The following is a 20,279-nucleotide window of genomic DNA, read 5'->3' on the forward strand; positions in this document are numbered from 1 at the left end:
CACATTCAGACTGAAAGTGAGGGGATGGAAAAAGGTATTCCATGCAAATAGAAATAAAAGGAAAGCTGGAGTAGCAGTACTCATATCCCATAAAATAGACTTTAAAATAAAGACTATTACAAGAGACAAGGAAGGACACTACATAATGATCAGGGGATCAATCTAAGAAGAAGATATAACAATTATAAATATATATGCACCCAACATAGGAGCACCTCAATACATAAGGCAACTGCTAACAGCTATAAAAGAGGAAATCGGCAGTAACACAATAATAGTGGGGGCTTTTAACAGCTCACTTATACCAATGGACAGATCATCCAAACAGAAAATTATAAAGAAACACAAGCTTTAAATGACACAATAGACCAGATAGATTTAATTGACATTTATAGGACATTCCATCCAAAAACAGCAGATTACACTTTCTTCTCAAGTGCGCACAGAGCATTCTCCAGGGTAGAACACATTTTGGGTCACAAATCAAGCCTCAGTAAATTTAAGAAAATTGAAATCATATCAAGCATCTTTTCTGACCACAATGCTATGAGATTAGAAATCAATTGCAGGGAAAAAAACGTAAAAAATCACAAACACACGGAGGCTAAACAATACATTACTAAATAACCAAGAGATCTCTGAAGAAATCAACGAGGAAATAAAAAAATACCTAGAGACAAATGACAATGAAAACACGATCATCCAAAACCTACGGGATGCAGCAAAAGCAGTTCTAAGAGGGAAGTTTATAGCTCTACAAGCCTACCTCAAGAAACAAGAAAAGTCTCAAACAATATAAGCTTACACCTAAAGGAACTAGAGAAAGAAGAACACAAAAAACCCAAAGTTGGCAGAAGGAAAGAAGTCATAAAGATCAGAGCAGAAATAAATGAAATAGAAACAAAGAAAACAATAGCAAAGATCAATGAAACTAAAAGCTGGTTCTTTGAGAAGATAAAGAAAATTGATAAACCATTAGCCAGACTCATCAAGAAAACTAGGGAGAGGACTGAAATCAATAAAATTAGAAATGAAAAAGGAGAAGTTACCACAGACATGGTAAAAATACAAAGCATCCGAAGAGACTACTACAAGCAACTGTATGTCAAGAAAATGGACAACCTGGAAGAAATGGGCAAATTCTTAGCAAGGTATAACCTTCCAAGACTGAACCAGGTTGAAATAGAAAATATGAATAGACCAATCACAAGCAATGAAATTGAAACTGTGATTAAAAATCTTCTAACAAACAAAAGTCCAGGACCAGATGGCTGCACAGGTGAATTGTATCAAACATTTAGAGAAGAGCTAATACCCATCCTTCTCAAGCTCTTCCAACAAATTGCGGCAGAAGGAACATTCCCAAACTCATTCTACGAGGCCACCATCACCCTGATACTGAAACCACACAAAGATACTACAAAAAAAGAAAATTACAGACCAATATCACTGTTGTATATAGATGCAAAAATCCTCAACAAAGTTCTAGCAAACAGAATCCAACAACACATTAAAAGGATCATACACCATGACCAAGTGGGATGTATCCCAGGGATGCAAGGATTCTTCAATATATGCGAATCAATCAATGTGATACACCATATTAACAAATTGAAGAATAAAAGCCATATGATCATCTCAATAGATGCAGAAAAAGCTTTTGACAAAATTCAACACCGATTTATGATAAAAACTCTCTAGAAAGTGGGCATAGAGGGAACCTACCTCAAAATAATAAAGGACATATACGACAAACCCACAGCAAACTTTCTCAATGGTGAAAAACTGAAAGCACTTCCTCTAATATCAGGAACAAGACAAGGATGTCCACTCTCACCACTGTTATTCAACATAGTTTTGGAAGTCCTAGCCACAGCAATCAGAGAAGAAAAAGAAATAAAAGGAATACAAATTGGAAAAGAAGAAGTAAAACTGTCCCTGTTTGCAGATGACATGATACTATACATAGAGAATCCTAAAGATGGTACCAGAAAACTACTAGAGCTAACCAATGAATTGGTAAAGTAGCAGGATAAAAAATTCGTGCACAGAAATCTCTTGCATTCCTATACACTTATGATGAAAAATCTGAAAGAGAAATTAAGGAAACGCACTCCCATTTACCATTGCAACAAAAGAATAAAATACCTAGGAATAAACCTACCTAGGGAGACCAGAGACCTGTATGCAGAAAACTATAAGACACTGATGACAGAAATTAAATATGATACCCACAGATGGAGAAATATACCATGTTCTTGGATTGGAAGAATTAATATTGTGAAAATGACTATACTACTCAAAGCAATCTACATATTCAATGCAATCCCTATCAAATTACCAATGGCCTTTTATACAGAACTAGAACAAAAAATCTTAAAATCTGTGTGGAGACACAAGACTGTGAATAGCCAAAGTGTTCTTGAGGGAAAAAAACAGAGCTGGAGGAATCAGACTCCCTGACTTCAGACTATACTATAAAGCTACAGGAATCAAGACAATATGGTACTGGCACAAAAACAGAAACATAGGTCAATGGAAGAAGATAGAAACCCCAGAGATAAACCCACGCATCTATTGTCAACTAATCTGTGACAAAGGAGGCAAGGATATACAATGGAGAAAAAACAATCTCTTCAATAAGTGGTGCTGGGAAAATGGGACAGCTTCATGTAAAAGAATGAAATTAGAACACTGCCTAACACCATACACAAAAATAAACTCAAAATGGATTAAAGGCCTAAATATAAGACCGGACACTATAAAACTCTTAGAGGAAAACATTTATGTCACTCTTTGACATAAATACAGCAAGATCTTTTTTGATCCACCTCCTAGAGTAATGGAAATAAACACAAAAATAAACAAATGGGACCTAATGAAACTTAAAAGCTTTTGCACAGCAAAGGAAACCATAAACAAGACGGAAGGATGACCCTCAGAATGGGAGAAAATACTTGCAAATGAATCAACGGACAAAGGATTAATCTCCAAAATATATAAACAGCTCACGCAGCTCAATATCAAAAAAACAAACAACCAAATCCAAAAATGGGCAGAAGACCTAAATAGACGTTTCTTCAAAGAAGACATACTGATGACCAGGAAACAGATGAAAAGCTGCTCAACATCACTAATTATTAGAGAAATGGAAATCAAAACTACAACGAGGTATCCCCTGACACCAGTTAGAATGGGCATAATCAGAAAATCTACAAACAACAAATGCTGGAGAGGGTGTGGAGAAAAGGGTACCCTCTTGTAGTGTTGGTGGGAATGTAAATTGATACAGCTACAATGGAGAATAGTATGGAGGTTCCTTAAAAAACTAAATATAGAATTACTTATGATCCAGCAATCCCACTACTCTGTATATACCCAGAGAAAACCATAATTCAGAAAGACACATGCACCCCAATGTTCATTGCAGCACTATTTACAATAGCCAGGTCATGGAAGCAACCTAAATGCCCATCGAGAGATGAATGGTTAAAGAAGATGTGGTACATATATACAATGGAATATTACTCAGGCATAAAACGGAACGAAATTGGGTCATTTGTTGAGATGTGGATGGATCTAGAGAGTGTCCTACAGAGTAAAGTAAGTCAGATAGAGAAAAACAAACATCGTATATTAACATATATATGTGGAACCTAGAAAAATGGTACAGATGAACTGGTTTGCAGGGCAGAAATTGAGACACAGATGTAGAGAACAGAGGTATGGATACCAAGCGGGGAAAGTGGCAGGGTGGTGGTAGTGGTGGTGTGATGAATTTGGTGATTGGGATTGACATGTATACACTGATGTGTATAAAATTGATGACTAATAAGAACCTGCTGTATAATATATATATATATATATATATATTATTCAAGTCATCCAGTGATGGAATGACCCAGTTGATTGTATGACTGATCTGACCAACAACAGATTGATGTATCAAAGAGATGTGTAAGTCATTTTATTTATAGGCAATTTTTAAATTCTAAGAACTATTCTGAAGACTGATCATGAAGTTATCTTGCTTACTTGGTGAGTTTAGATCTATTTTTAACAAATCACAAACCTGTATAGTGATAGTACACATTCTGAGGGCTTTAAATAGTGATGAAGAGTGGCCCCCGATTGCCGCAACTAGAGAAAGCCCTCGTGCAGAAACGAAGACATAACACAGCCAAAAATAAATAAATTTATTTAAAAAAAGATCGTTCTTATGTGATTATTTAGGTGATTTTCCCCTTTACTTATTGAATGTTTGTATGTGCATCTGTATGTGAGCATGCACATGTCTTTGGAAATATAAGTAAAAATTTAATACATTTATTTTACAGGAAGCTTTGAAGAGACAGAGCATGTCAAGTTTTCGATTTCTAACATAAATACATTTTATAGATAATATATTGTTTCAGGGAGTAGAACAGATATTCTTCTTTGGTGATTATGTATTGATTTTCTTTTGTCTGTAACAATTTAAAGTACTTTATTGCTTACATTTAAATAAATGCTAAATCAGTAGTAAGTTATAGAACCATACAGTGGATATATGTATAGAGACATTATCCAGAATACATGCCCTGGTCAGAATGGAGACTTGTAGAAATACTCACTTTAGATGAATCTTATAAGAGCAGAAATGTGAAGAGATAAAGTGATCTTACATTTCATCCTCAATGCTCAATTTTTACAAGTCACTTTTGTGATATAACTTTGAAATAGGACAACCTAAGGCAATTGTATTTTTTCAAATTTTATAATGGATAACATTCATGGTCAAATTTTGAGATAGAGAATTAGTAATGTTAATTATGAGTCCTGACTCTGGTATTGACCTGTTTCTTTTGGAAAATTATTTGACCTTTCTAACTTTCAAAATTCAAAATAGAAATATGTCTGGTTTTGACTATATCATGATATGTAATTTGAATCAAAGAAGACAAAATGGGCTTCCCTGGTGGCGCAGTGGTTGAGAATCTGCCTGCCAATGCAGGGGACACGGGTTCGAGCCCTGGTCTGGGAAGATCCCACATGCTGCAGAGCAACTGGGTCCGTGAGCCACAATTACTGAGCCTGCGCGTCTGGAGCCTGTGCTCTGCAACAAGAGAGGCCGCGATAGTGAGAGGCCCAAGCACCGCGATGAAGAGTGGCCCCCGCCTGCCACAACTAGAGAAAGCCCTTGCACAGAAATGAAGACCCAATACAGCCATAAATAAATAAAGTAAAAAAAAAAAAAAAAGGCAAAATGCCTCGGGAACATAATATATATAAGAACGAAAATATCTGCTACTTAAGTGTTTTTAGAGTATTTTTCCTGATTTGGACAGAAACAGAATAGTTCCTAAAGAACAGAACTATTAGACCATATTTGATGGCTTTCCTTCCTTTTTATGTTTATGTGCATCTCTTTGAAAAGATCTCTTTCATCTCTTTGAAAATCCCAGTGACTCTGATCCTTATTTTTCTCAGTAACTTTTATGCACAATAAAGGATGCTCTTTGTAAAGTGTGAAAAAATAAGAAGAAAAGGGAGAAAAGCAGAATGAAAGAAAGAAAAAAATTTAAAAAGTTATTAAAATAAAATTATTAAAAATAAAAAGTAATAAAAAAAGAAAAAAAAGAAGAAAGAAAGAAGAGAGCAACCAAACTAAAAAATAAATCCACCAATGATAACCAGTGCTAAAAACTATACTAAAAAAAAAAAAAATCGGAGAGAACCCTAGGACAAATGGTAAAAGCAAAGCTATACAGACAAAATCACACAAAGAAGCATACACATACACACTCACAGAAAAAAAGAAAATATTTTGGGTGAGGTCTGAGGTCTTCTGCCAGCGTTCAGTAGGTGTTCTGTAGGAGTTGTTCCACATGTAGATGTATTTCTGATGTATTTGTGGGGAGGAAGGTGATCTCCACGTCTTAGTCCTCTGCCATCATGAAGGTCTCTCCGATAGACCTGGTTTTAACTTCTGATTTCATGAATGTGGATTCATAAGACACTTCTCTGAATTGCAAATTCTTCATGAGTATGATGGGAATAATAACACTCGACTCATAAGGTTATCAGAAGGATTTGAGCACCACTCCTGTTTTCATGTATTTTCATCACAGCAAGATCTCCAAAATCAGGAATCATATTTAGTTTCCCTTACTTCTATAGCACCTACTTTAGTGTTAGACATTTAGGAAATTGTCAGTAATTTTTTTGGAAAAAATATATAAATAGATGGACATAGTGATAATAAATGCTAACGTTTACCTAGTACTTACCATATATGTGGAACAATTCTAAATGCTTTGCATATATTAACTCATTAACCAATAGCAATAGCAATAATGGTCATGAAGTAGAATATTATCTCTCCTCTGAATATGGGGCTAAAATTATAGGAATGTTGTGTGAGCATTTGTTTTGTGTGTGTGCGTGTGTGTGTCGGAGGGAGAGACAGAGAGGGTGGGGTGGGGTCGGGGTGGGGGATGGGGGGGAGAGAGAGAGAGAGAGAGAAGGATGAAGACAGTATTTCAGAGGTCAGATCTTACCCCAGGTCACTAAGGAAAACTTCTTCCTGGAGCCCTATTATGACTGTTTTGCTTTTTGCCTCTAGTGTTTTCCTGACACTGCTCCCTGAGCTTGCTTAGCTATGCTTGCCTTCTCTGAGAGCACCCATGATGTAGACATTTTTTAATCAAAATTTATCCCTCCTATGTCCCTCCCTTGGTGCCCTGTTAGGTTACTGGCAGCTCAACCTGATAAACAAATTAAAGCTCCAGTAGTAATGGCTGATAATACACAATTCATAAATTTCCCTTGCCATTTTACATGTGCATTTAGGTCATCAGTGCTTAAGTCTAAAACAAGGAATAAGTTGGTAATATTTTCCAGAGAGACTCTCAGAACCTTTTATAGTGAAGGGAATTGAAAAGCTTAAAGTGGGAATGGGACTGGGAAAGTATGTGTTTGATTGGTATTCTTCTTGAAAGCTTAATAAATTAAGCCCAAGAAATAACACCAGAAACAAGAATGGAAGAAAGAGATGAGAGAGCCTGAAAGAGGTGAAGTGAACCCTAGGTAGGAGACCCTGCAATAGAAGATAGAGTGATATTTCTATGGCTGAGCACTGGATTGCTTGTTGTTGGCCACAGTAATTAGAGAAGAACTTGTTAATACTTTGTAAGAGTATTTGAAGATCTATGAATATTACTTCTCGTACAGTTATATCAGAAGGAGTTCTATTTCATTTTTATTTGAGTTTGTTACATACTAAACAAGCATCGTATGCAGTGTCCCTGAGGCGAATGTTCTAATAATCGGCACTTTTTTTGCTATGAAACAGTATATATTGTACAAACTAAGATCCAGTTAGATCAGAAGTCTGGATTTGATTTGAAAGGTTCAGTGTAACTCTCAGGTATTACCAATTGAAGCAGCCATAACTCCTAAAGATTAGGATAAGATGATGTAACAGCTTTGGGGCATAGGAAGTAAATTTACATTTGTCTTTCCGAAGGACTCACTAAAACCTAAGAACAGGCAGCATGGCATAATAGAAAAAGCTACATGCTATCTAGAATATTGAGTTCTCAATATACTTTAAATACAGTCTTGCACAGATCACTTAATTTTTTTTGTCTTTCAATTTTCTAAGTCTGTAAAACCAAGAATTTAACACTTAAATACCCTTCATTTTTCAATTTTAATATTCTAAGTCATTTCTTCATACTCTGAAAAACTGTAAAATTTCCCCCCAAAAGGTGCTTATTGAAAAAAAAAAAAAACAATGGTTGCTTTTGGTTGACATTGCAATGGTTGACAAATAGAACGTGTTTTCTAGGGTACAAAAGACAGTTTCTATGTTGAGCAGGATGACCAGGGCATAGTTTGCTGTCCCTCAAATTCCAGGGAACTCTACAATGTGAGAAGAGCAATTAATCTTCTACAAAAGTGTTTGTCTGAAGCCTATGGAACTGCCCCAAGTGTCTCGCTCATTTTTTGTTACATTTCACCAATTCTAGTGTGCTCTGATGCTGTTGCTTTTTTGATCTTTTCAGAAATTGTCACGGGAAGATTTTCACAATACTTTGGCATTACATTTACCTCATGATCATGAAACTTCATCAATTGTATGATGCATTCTGATTTCAGAGAATGGTCTGTGAAGGAATGTCTTAGGAATGAGGAAATAAGGTGTTTTTATATTCCCCTCTTTTTCATCCTTTCTCCTTATATACTACCCTAATTTCTCCTCTCTCTTCAGGTACCCTAATATGACCTGAAAAATTTTATAATATAGAGTTAAATCTTTTGCCTTTATTTTAAAAGCACTGAAGTCCTGTCTTTCTCTAAAATACCTACAAAATAAATTTGTGTTTGTGTGTATGTGTGTTATATATTGTGTGTGAGTCCTTCTTCAACTTTCCTGAGGGTTACTGTAATTCAATAGCAAAAATATTCAATTCAGTTTTATAGAATAAAAATCAGTGTGTTTCTTGGAGGGTGCATATGCACTGTTTGATCACAGGTTGGTGGAGTGTCATGGAAAAGTGATAGTATCTAGCAGCTTGGGTATATGGGCTTTGAGGTCTAATTTGGCAGTTCCAGCAGAGGAACGCAGATACTCAAATACGCTGGCCAAGGAATTGTCAGTAAGAACAATGCCTGTATTGTTAATACAGGATGTAACATAAATATCATTGCTTATGTGGAAAGCCTTCCAGGCCTTTCCTAGGCAGATTTAAGTGCTCTGTCTTGTAGGTTTCCACCATCTTTTTTTTTTTTTTTTAATGATTTTGTTATACTTATTACTGTTTTGAAAACCTTTGCCCCCTCTCTCAAGTGTTCCATATTAGACTTCTGTATCAGAGCTTCTCAAGGGTAGGACCTGTGTTTTAGTCATCATTCTATCCCTAGAAGTTATCCCACTTACATACTGAGAAAATGGCTTTTTTGGATACTGAAAGGATTAGGAAATTTATCATCCCACCCCCCAAAAGCAAAGGTGGTGAATCACTAACATTGCTTTGTATCGTATGTGGAGGAAAATCTAGGTTTGGAATCTCAGACAGTATTTTCTGCTATATTCATGATTGCTGGTTATAAAAGGCATTTTAGAAGGAAATCTTGGATTAAATCATCCACATCTTGTTTGGCTAGAATCTGCTGAACTGCAGGCTGATCCAGAAAAGGGATGATGTTTCACTGATTAACTAGAGTAATACTCTGCATCTCTTGCACTGGATAGCCAGTGCCTGTTAAATGATTGAATCTGTTGCTTAGTAGCATCAAACATTTCCTGTGTAGCTTGGAGGTTGCAGTTCACAATAATCTAGTCTGGACTCCACTGAGAAGTGATAATTAGGTGCTAAATGTTAACTGGATTACAGCAGGGACTGCTCCCACCCATCATTTAACACCTCATCAGGGGTTGGACCTTGAATGTTGTTTCCGACTTACTCTTCTTGTGCAGCTGCCTCCTCCTGACCTTTGTTCAACAGTCAGTCTGTATTTTATCTTTCTGTCCAATTTTGGGACAGCCACATCTGTTCACCTGTTTGGTAGAATCAGCATCCATAACATGCAAGTAGAGATATGTGATTCTTCTAAGAGGATGGAAGGAGCCAAGAGGCTCAGAGTGTCTCTGAATTTTTCCCAGAAGAGAGAGAATTCACTATAATCATAATGACAACCATATATTGCTGACTTGTGTGTGCATGATAACCTGTAAGTTCTGTATAAAGATTATTTGGTTTATTGTCTGTTTTGTACTATTACCATCCCTATGCTACAGGTGTGGAAACTAGAGCAATAACAGATACGTTGTTTGCATGTAGGCTGGATGGACTCAGAGGCCCTGTTCTTAACCAGTGTGCTGTGCTTTGGCCTCTAACTTACGTTATCCTGGCCTCTTCCTCATTCTCATTTGACACTGAGGATGGACAGGGAATCACCATTCCACTGTTCCCATTCAGTGCTTCAGGATCAAGGGGGTGTATGTCTGGGAAGGAGTGTTTCCATGAAGCCAACTTGGGAAATTTCTCAGGCAGAAGACCATGTTGGGGAAGAAGAAATTTTCCTCTACCCTTCTAGGTTCTTATGGCTGGTCTAAGAATTAAATTGCCATGAGACAGATTAGCAGGAGAAAATTAAACAAAATTTATTAACATGTATACATGGGAGAGATACCCCCCTGCCCTCCCCCACAAAAAGTGAGTAACTCACCAAAATGGCAGTAACCCTCACCTTAAATACTATCTTCAGCTGAAAACAAGAGAGAACGTTGTGGGTAGTGGTTTGGGACTTCACAGGGGAGGAGGAAGGCAATTCACATGGAGATGGAAGAGCAAATGTTTGGTAAATAAATGTTTCCTGGGCCACCACAGACAATGGGACACAGAGTGGACTCTGCCCTCTGGGCTATGGCCAGCTTCCCCCACCACACTTGGCCCATATTCTTTGCAGAAAGCTCTGGTCATAGCTGTCTTCCAGGAACAGGCCCTCTATCTAAATTCTTTTAGGCAGTTAGGGGGAAGGTCAAGGTTTCTTCCTGAGTCTTTTGGGCCTTGATTGTTTTTAGCTCAAAATAATCTATATGCCAAAGGGACACATTTTGGCATGCCAAATTTTCCTCCCCTACGTCTGCCACCTGGAATTTATACAGATGCCAGTCTATTGCTGCCCTTCTTGTTCTCTTTGAAGATCCAAAAATGCAGGTTGTAGCAAAGGCCTGCAGATCAATGGGGTAGAAATTCCATGGAATGTGAACTGATTCAGAGAAGGTTAGAAATCCATAGACAGGGAGGTTGGAGGGGGATCAGTTCAAACATCATACTTACAGTTGTTGCTGGGTATCTGAGGGGGAGTGGTTCCAGGACCCCCGTGGATACCAAAAAATACACATGCTCAAGTCCCTTATATAAAATGGCAGAGTATTTGCATGTAACCTACATATATCCTTCTGTATACTTTAAATCATCTCATTACTTATAACACCTAATACAATGTAAATGCTATATAAATAGATGTAGATACAATGTAAATGCTATTTAAATAGTTGCGGGTGCACAGCAATATCCAGTTTTGCTTTTTGGAACTTTTTGGAATTTTTAAAAAAATATTTTTGATCTATAGTTGGTTGAATCCAAGGATGCAGAACCTGCACATATGGAGGGCTGACTGTGTGTTAATTAATCAGTGTCTCAGGTCACTTTAAATGTCACTGGAAAGGGATTTGTGATTTTATTTCTGTATTCGTTACAGAACAAAAATTTAAGACATTTTTCATATAGTGGTTACAGATGTTTTCTAATGGTGTGTTCTTTTTTTATTCTATCTATTACAATAATATTTGGTAAATAATAAATTTCCATTCATTTTGGCTTTCAGTTGTGGATTCTGGGAGAGAAAAGCTCTGTAAGACTCAAAGCATTTTTATTCTTTTGAAGTAATAAATCTAGCAGTTCTTAATTTTTGGTTTCCAAATTATATTTTGTTCTGAAATTTGTTTATCAACATTTATTGTATCAATAAAATGGACTTTATTATTGTACCTTCTTTTTGAACCAAATCTACTGTGAATATACCTGTTGTTTATTTGGCTGCATATTTTTTTTCTAAATACTGCTGAGCAATTGTACTTTCAAAAAGGTAATTTCAGCCACCACTGACTGACTTGCCATTCAAGATGCTTTCTCTGGTGCAGTTTGTTATTCTGAAGTTTTCTCTAGGTGGTTGTTTTTACACTTCTTCTTCAGCACGTATTTTCTTAGTGTTAACTATATATCTGGCTTGATCTTGGTACAAACTCCCTTAGCATTTTAATCTGAATCTCACTTAATCCTTGCCACTCAGTTGATATAGACTGCACATTTACAATGCCAGTTTAATCACTCTGGAAACATTTGGTCATGAATAAAAGAACACTGCAGATGTTCCAACTTGCAGGCAGGACAAGACCCTTCTTTACAGAGCTGTTCCAGGGGCTACTGTAAATTCACATTGACCTTGGTTCCTTCCTTGTGAGAGAGACAAATATGAAATAGGGTGATTTTATTTTAAGCTGCTGCATCTCCCAAGCTCATCAAACATTTTATTAAAATACTGTTTATTTGCTGAGCTTCACTAGTCAACCCCAGGAAACTTTTGGGGTCTTTTAGGGTCATTTTATCTTTCCTTATTTTCCTCATCCTAAGAAAGAAGCAGGGGCTTCCCTGGTGGCGCAGTGGTTGAGAGTCCGCCTGCCGATGCAGGGGACATGGGTTCGTGCCCCGGTCCGGGAAGATCCCACATGCCGCAGAGCGGCTGGGCCTGTGAGCCATGGCCGCTGAGCCTGCGCATCCGGAGCCTGTGCTCCGCAACGGGAGAGGCCGCAGCAGTGAGAGGCCCGCGTACCGCAAAAAAAAAAAAAAAAAAAAAAAAAAAAAGAAAGAAGCAATTTGCATTTGCTGAGTATTTGAGGAGCAAAATGGTGAGGATGGAAGGACTTACAAATTTAATCAAACTTTTTTTCCTCTGATTCAAATGTATTTGCTGTTGAGACCATTACAAGTGAGCCCTGCTAATGGTATATATTTTCTGAGGTTCAGTGGTGAATAGTTGGACTAAACCAATACTAAACAATACTCTGTGGGTTTCCTCTAACCCATCATATCTTTGTGTGGGAGTCTTCTTCCCCATTATCAGACATTGTCACCATTCACGCTGCTTCTTCTCCCAGGCTGTCTCTAAGTATTGCAAAGGATGCTTTGAGAATCTGTTTATGACCCTCTGCATCCATCAGGATAGGCTAAGTTATGGGAGAAAATAATGCCACAATCTCAGTGGCTTAAAACCACAAAGGTTTATTCTGTTCACAGAACGTGTTTACTACAGGTTTTCTGGGGGCTCTGTCTTTCTTGGGGACTGGTTGAGGGAAGCTGCATCTTGATGACCCAGGCAGGAGAAAGGCAATGTGGTGAATGGAGCACTGGCCTCTGCACCTTTTGCCCAGATGTGACATCATCATTTCCTCCTCACATTTCATCAGCAACAGGTTTTGGTTCAATCCTACCTGTGTCTGGAAGGAGAACCCAAAATATTTGGTCGACAGTAACTAATGACTAGCACACCCATGGGGTACACAATCCCTGTAGAGGTTACAGGGTGCTGCAGTATTTCCTTATATCCCAGGTTTGGCTCAAAACATACATCCAGGGATGGCTACGTGATTTGTGGGACCCAGTGTAAAATGAAAATATGTGGCCCTTTCTTCAGAAATTATTAAGAGTTCTAGGAGAATGACATCAGAACATTAAACCAAACGTGGGGCAGTTCTAAGTGTGGTGCCCTGTGCCATTGTCCAGGGCACTGGACCTGCGTACATCCCAGGAAGGGATATGGAAGACAAGACCTCCAGGGGAAGTACCAGAGGATGCTAAATTAAATGTGTGTTCTTGCCCAGAGAGGCCTCATAGAGCAAAGCAGATTGTCTGCCTGTCTCACAGGAGGTGCTGTCAGTATGAGAAAGACAATGTAAGGGTGAGGATTTTTCCTTTGTGAATCCCTACAGGGAGGTGACCTCTAAATTTAAGGCATAATCATTCCCCAACAGTGGTTTAATGGCATTAATTACACTCCTGTAACTGAACTGTCTCAGTCTTGTAATTTCCTTAGAGAAAGGAGGTTGGGAACACCCTCTCCTGCCCTGACTTTCTCTGAGGTAGAAAATATGGTAGCCTGCCAATAAGCGTCAGGAATGATTTCCATTTGCCTGGGTCCATTTTGGCAAAACTAAGTCAGAGGAACAGATTTATTCAGGGGCTGGGCAAGAGGTCCGTTAACTGGAACTTCTCGTTGGAGCCCCAGCCTATTTCATCCCCTCCTAAAACAGAGAGTCTTGGAGAATCTGCCTGGCTTGGGTAGATCTTTAGGATTCAGAGACTTTATTTTGATTATTTTGATTTTTTTTTTTTTAAGTAAGAAGGCAAATTTGTCATTTAATCTATTGGATTAAGCTCTTTATGGAGTCATGTGCCTGTATAAAGGGTGTGAGGGGCAATAACTTTGTTTTTATAGTCCTACTGCCTGATAGGACAACAGTAGATGCTGTTGGTGCTCTGCCCAGATCCTCCAGGTCATGTGGGGATTGGCTACTCTGGGCTCACCACCTGCATCCTCTGCCTCTCCTGGAGTTGCCCTTGGCTGATTGCAGCTGCTTCACCCTGGAAGCATCTCATGGCCAATGACTCACTAATAGGAGGATACCAAAAAAACAACAAAAAAACCCAAAAAAGGTACCAGATTCCTTGCCTCAAGGTGGGAATAGCTTTCTGGTGTGATTTATGTTCTAGAGTCCTCCATGGATCAGGCTAAGGCTACAGTTTACCTGAGACCACATCCTTGCTTAATTCTTTTCCTTTCCCTATCCTGATTCTCTCTTTCCCTTTCAGATTTTTCCTGAGGAGCACCCCATCAATAAATCATGTTCACTAAATCCCTGTCTCAGGCTCTGCTTCTAGGGAACCCCACTTAAAACAAGAACTATACTTACTTTAGTCTGAGGGAGATCCATCCTGAATAGACAACTGCCACTGGGTCAGAATTTGTACTTAAGGACTAGAACTGTGGGTGCATTCTTTTCCTAGAAACAGGGGTCTGATTTTAGTGATAACAGAGGAGTAGCATCTTCTTGCCTTTTCCTGGTATGTAGATGGATAAACAAGCAGCAGATGGAAGGATGAAGATGTTTGTTAACATCATCCCTGATGAGGGCTGCCCCTAAGTGTCAACCATCCTCGCTAGCAGTGCTGCTTTGAGCTGGATCTCCAGGGAGCTATTGTATCACACCTCACGTGCCCTTCCCAGCTCTGTGGCTTCCAGCTAACCATTGGTGGTATGGAAATAATCATAGCTAGCCTGCACATTATTTTCCATAAGTCAATTCCTTGAATCATCCAAACCACTCCATGGTGTAGGAACAAGATGATACAGCTAATGGGTGGCAGAGCCAGATATGAACCTAAGCAATTGGCTCTAGATTCCATCACCACTTTGCTCAGCTGCCTCACAGGTAAGAATAGAGGATCATTCTTACCTGCTTCCTGGGGTTGCAAGGATTAAATGAGATGATGTGATTAAAACATTTAGTATAATGCCTAACACATAGTAAGGGCTCCACAAATAATAATCATTGCTATTATTATTTTGTGGAAGGGTTTACAGAGGTACCAACATTTTGAAACCTGGAATCAGTGGCATCTTAGTCGATTCCTTTTAAAATACAAACGTTCCTTGTCCAGAGTCCATTCCTTGCCTCACTGACCTCAGCTCCTCTCTGTATGAGTGTACACAGCTTAGAAACAGTTGCAGTTTCTGTCAGTATCACATCTCAGCCCGGTGGTTGTAATGAGCACAGTGTCACTGTGCTTCAAGTGTGTTAGTGGTTCTAGTACCACTTCCTTATAATCATTGCCCTTTATGGTCTTGGAGTAACATCAAAAAAGACACAGGTCAAGACATACCTGGTGGCACAGTGGGTGAGAATCCACCTGCCAATGCAGGGGACACGGGCTCGAGCCCTGGTTCGGGAAGATCCCACATGGCGCGGAGCAACTAAGCCCATGTGCCACAACTACTTAGCCTGTGCTCTAGAGCCTGAGTGCCACAACTACTGAGCCTGTGTGCCACATCTTCTGAAGCCTGCGTGCCTAGAACCCGTGCTCCGCAACAAGAGAAGCCACCTCAATGAGAAGCATGGGCATCGCGGCAGAGTAGACCCCGTTCTCAGCAACTAGGGAAAGCCCACGTGCAGCAACAAAGACCCAACACAGCCAAAAATAAATAAATAAATAAATAAATGTAAATATATAAAAAAGGAACATAATTGGCCAACACAGACAATAGTCTTTTTTTTTTGCAGTACGCAGGCCTCTCACTGTTGTGGCCTCTCCTGTTGCGGAGCACAGGCTCCGGACGCGCAGGCTCAGCGGCCGTGGCTCACGGGCGCAGCCACTCTGCGGCATGTGGGATCTTCCCGGACCGGGGCAAGAACCCGTGTCCCCTGCATCGGCAGGCGGACTCTCAACCACTGCACCACTAGGGAAGCCCCAGACAATAGTCTTTAAAAAAAAAAAAAGACACAGGTCAGCCTGGCTAGAAGTGACTTGGATATTTTTATCGTTTTCAGGCAGAAAAAAGAACCACACAGGAAATGGGCAATACAGCCTCCCAATCTTATAACTAAGTTGGCAGATTGGAAAGACATCGCTAAACAGAGTCATTTTCATCGGTGGTATCTTTGGATTTCACAGTGAGTCATCTGCATACTTCACCAAGTGAGTCAGCTGTGCCCTGACTAGCACTGAGCATCTATATTTTGGTTGAGTGTGGAGACCATGTGACACCTGGCCTAGTAGATTGCAAACTTTCCATTTATATCACTTATAGTGATACCTCATTGAATTTTGGGTGAATCGATTAGCAGCTAGTTAGGGCTCTTTTAAAGGACCATGAAAGTCATAGAGAAGTTGTGGGAGAAATTTCCTTTCTGGGAAGTGGTTAACAATAAAGTCATACTGACTAGTGAGAGACAGGGCATTCATGAGGACACAGAAATACCCCGTGTTGGCTTAATTATTCATGGATGCAAATTAATTCAAGTGAGAAATAGCTGGGCAGTGGGCTAATTTTAAGGTGTTGTACATTTTGAAATGTACATTCTCTCTTTGAACATATGCACTTTATAGTAGGCTAAGAGTGAGTGGGGGGTTGTGAACTGTGAATTAATTAATTAAAAGATAGGTAAATAAAACCCGTGGTGTAGTGTTCACATCCCACACAGGCCAGTTTAACATCTTTCTATTTTACTGTCACAATCAGAAGACCTAGTTTGGATTATAGGACAAGAGGCAGAGTGTGGGTGGAGCAACTGAAAGTGATCTCAGGAGCTAGGGGAAAAGACCAATTAGATATCTCTGCAGTTTGCTGATGAGATTCATGTTCACCATTCACGCTAGGAGAGAAGACGGTTACATGAAAAGGTTAAGAGATCAAGTATGGATTGGGTCAATGACTGGTTGAAAATTTTGTGAGGCTCTTAGATTTTTGTTTTTAATTTGTTTGCTTTTCTTTAACTGCATATGTCTGAGCAAGTGATGGGTAGTTTGTTTTGATGATCTAGGAGTGTTTCTTTGTTGGTAGTGTAGAAGAATTAGTTGTTTGTTATTAAGGCACCCAACACAGTGATAAGTTATAGGACAGATATTTCACTCTATGCAAGTTGGAACGTTGGTGAAGGGGCCATTATCGGTAGGGGATAAAAGCGTGAGGCTTGTAATAAAGCTGGTTAAAATATAGCTGGAGTTCCTCATCTGCTGTGTGACCTTCGAAGTGTTATTCAGTCCCTTCAAGTTTCAGTTTCTTAATCTGTAAAATGGAGATTATACTTCAGGGTTTTGTTAAAGGATTAGTCTTGACGGCATGTAAGTTTCCTGTCTGGTGTGTGTTTATAAATATTCACTGAACAGTAGCTGTTAGGGTATGATGACAACCAGGATGATGGTGAGAATCCTCATCTCCGTTCATCTGTGAGCCCAATTACAGCATGTTTCTATCTCTTTCCTCTCTCTGAGTGGAAGATTCCGGTAATGATAGGCTCTAACATCTGTCATATTCTTTACGACTTCATTGTGGTCTCAAGATCCCTCTTTACTGTGATGGTGGAGCCCTCCCTAGTCTGAGGGTGAATGTCCATAATGAATGCTGACCTTGATACTTACGCTGGGCTCTTTCCTTTCCAAAATGGTAGGACTATTTAGAATCTAGAAACTAGAACTACTAGTATACTGTTTTCTAAATTCGCAGTAATCATGACAACTAATATTTATTGATCTCTTTTTTATCAATATTTATTGATGTACCAAGCACTTATGGTAAGCCTTGAACAATTCTTTTCTCAGTTGAAATCTTGCTCATAGCCTCAACATATAAAACAGGTAGACAGAGTTATTCTGATGGAAACCAGTAGGTGTGTTTTGGGAAGGGGGGTTGCTGGGAGGAGTGTTGTTACCTGACTTCACCTCCCTCATGACGTCCTCAAGGTCCCTCCATGGAACTCTTTTATTAAGGAGCTTCCAGGTATAGTAGTGTTCAATCAGGACAAGTCAAATGGAACATAACAATTAAGCCTTTATTCACTACCGTGATGGTGTAAGCAAGAAGCCAAAAAGAAAGGGTGCTTGTTTCCCCAATGTCCCATTTTTCCCCATGGTCTAGCACTGGACAAAGATCAGATGGATTGGTGCAGATAGGAGAGAGGGTGGTCTCATTGCTAAGGGAGCCCCAAATCAAAGGCTCTTGCCATTTTATGGACCTGGGGCCTAGGATAATGGAGACACTGCCCCCCCCGCCCGCAACATACACAAAGAGGCTTCTGAAAGGAGGTGCCTAGGCTAGGAATGCAAATATGAGCATGGCCAGTGCGTGGGTGGGGTGGGTGGAAGGCAACTCACAGTAGAGACTGCAGGGCACTGGCTCTGTACCTAGTCTAAGGTGGGAATGGCAGCTTTGTCAACATGAGGCCTGCCAGGCAAAGCCTATGGTTGGGCCCGAAAGATCACATGTAGGATTCTGGCCTAGAGCAGGATGCCTCAGGCCCTTTTGAACACAGTTTGAAACCTACCATAATACTTGATAGAATATAGGATGAAGGAAAGATGTAGTCATTTAGCTTTTAGGGAGAATGGAGTTTAATACATTCTGTGCTAATAAATAGTTTATACCTAATTGGCTTAGTAAACTCATTTTAATATACCAGTTGATCATGTTTTTGAAGGCATGCTATTTATCTTGCTTGTGGAAGTCAAGGTTTTAGTTCCTAGAAAATATTTTTGCTATTCAATGTACATGTCTAAACTTTTGTGACTCCCCATGAGGTGGACTAAATAAGAACTGTCAATATAAGCGTAAATATTATAGCCTGAAAATATGAAAGTTCTTGTAAATAAGGTGTCAGTCATTTGTAGTCATTTTCATGGTTGCTGAGTAATTAGGATTAGAGGAACAAGTCTTTGCCAAACAAATGCTTTGCCTCACAAATCAGATTTGAAATAATGACTTATAATTATTCAGCATTTACCTGGCATTTTTATATGAATAAAATGCATCTCAAACCCAGTCATTTTTATTAGTGATGATCATGTACCTTTTGGGATTTCAGTGAATTTGTGTTGGTTGATGAGTGAATTGCTCTGTCTCTATAAAACAAAACAGAAACAACCTTAGGATATAACATTCCATTTTCCAATTTTTTGATGCAAGCTTAGATTTAAGTTGAAGATCCTGACTTTAGAATTCACTTGTATATTATTGTCAGTGGATTCAAATAAAACTTTACTGATTTGTTTGCATATTTCAGAAATAAAATTGGCATATTGATTAAAACTGGTTTTCATGAATTTTGTTACAGGACAATTGAAATCAAAATGGCATACAAAAATAGGTTAGACAAGGTTTTTATGTTCAGTGGAAGTAAGTCTAAGTAGCCGCGAATATAATTTTTTGTAGTGTGCCCTTTAGTACCTACTGTTACATGTTTTTGGTGGGTACAATTCTGCACCCATCTACAGTATGTTGTTGTTTTTTTCCCCCCAAACCAAGCAGTTCTCTGACACCAGCTGGGTGTCCTACAATTCAACTGAATTCTGACACTATCTACCTGGAGATACCTTCAGAACCCACAGTTTAAAAGCTCAGTCCTATAAGACTCCCCCATTCCCACCCCACTTCAGAGACCAGTTGAAAATCCAGGTTATCACCTGTGCTTCTGACCCACTGTCTATAGATTGGAGATTCCAATAGCTTGCTTCTTGGGTTCCATTAATTTGCTAGCGTGGCTCACAGAACTTGGAGAAACATTTTACTTACCATATTAAGTTTATTTTAAAAGGTTATAGCTCAGGAACAGCCAGATAGAAGAGATGCATAAGGCAAGTATGGGGAAAGGGCTCAGAACTTCCATGACTTCTCTGAGTACACCCCTCTCCCGAAATCTCTATGTATTCACCAACCCAGAAGTTCTCTGAACCCTGTTCTTTCTTGGTTTTTATGGAGGCTTCCTTATAGAGAGTCATGATTGATTAGATCATTGACCACTGGGGATTGATTCAACTTCCAGCCCCTCTCCCTTCCCTGGAGGTTGGTGTGAGAGGGTGGGACTGAAAGTTCTGACCACACGGGTTGGTCCTTCTGACAACCAGCCCCCATCCTTAGGTTACCTAGGGGCTTTCCAAATTCATCTCATTAACATAACT

The sequence above is a fragment of the Phocoena phocoena genome, chromosome 10 (assembly GCF_963924675.1).
Source record: "Phocoena phocoena chromosome 10, mPhoPho1.1, whole genome shotgun sequence".
NCBI lineage: Eukaryota > Metazoa > Chordata > Mammalia > Artiodactyla > Phocoenidae > Phocoena > Phocoena phocoena.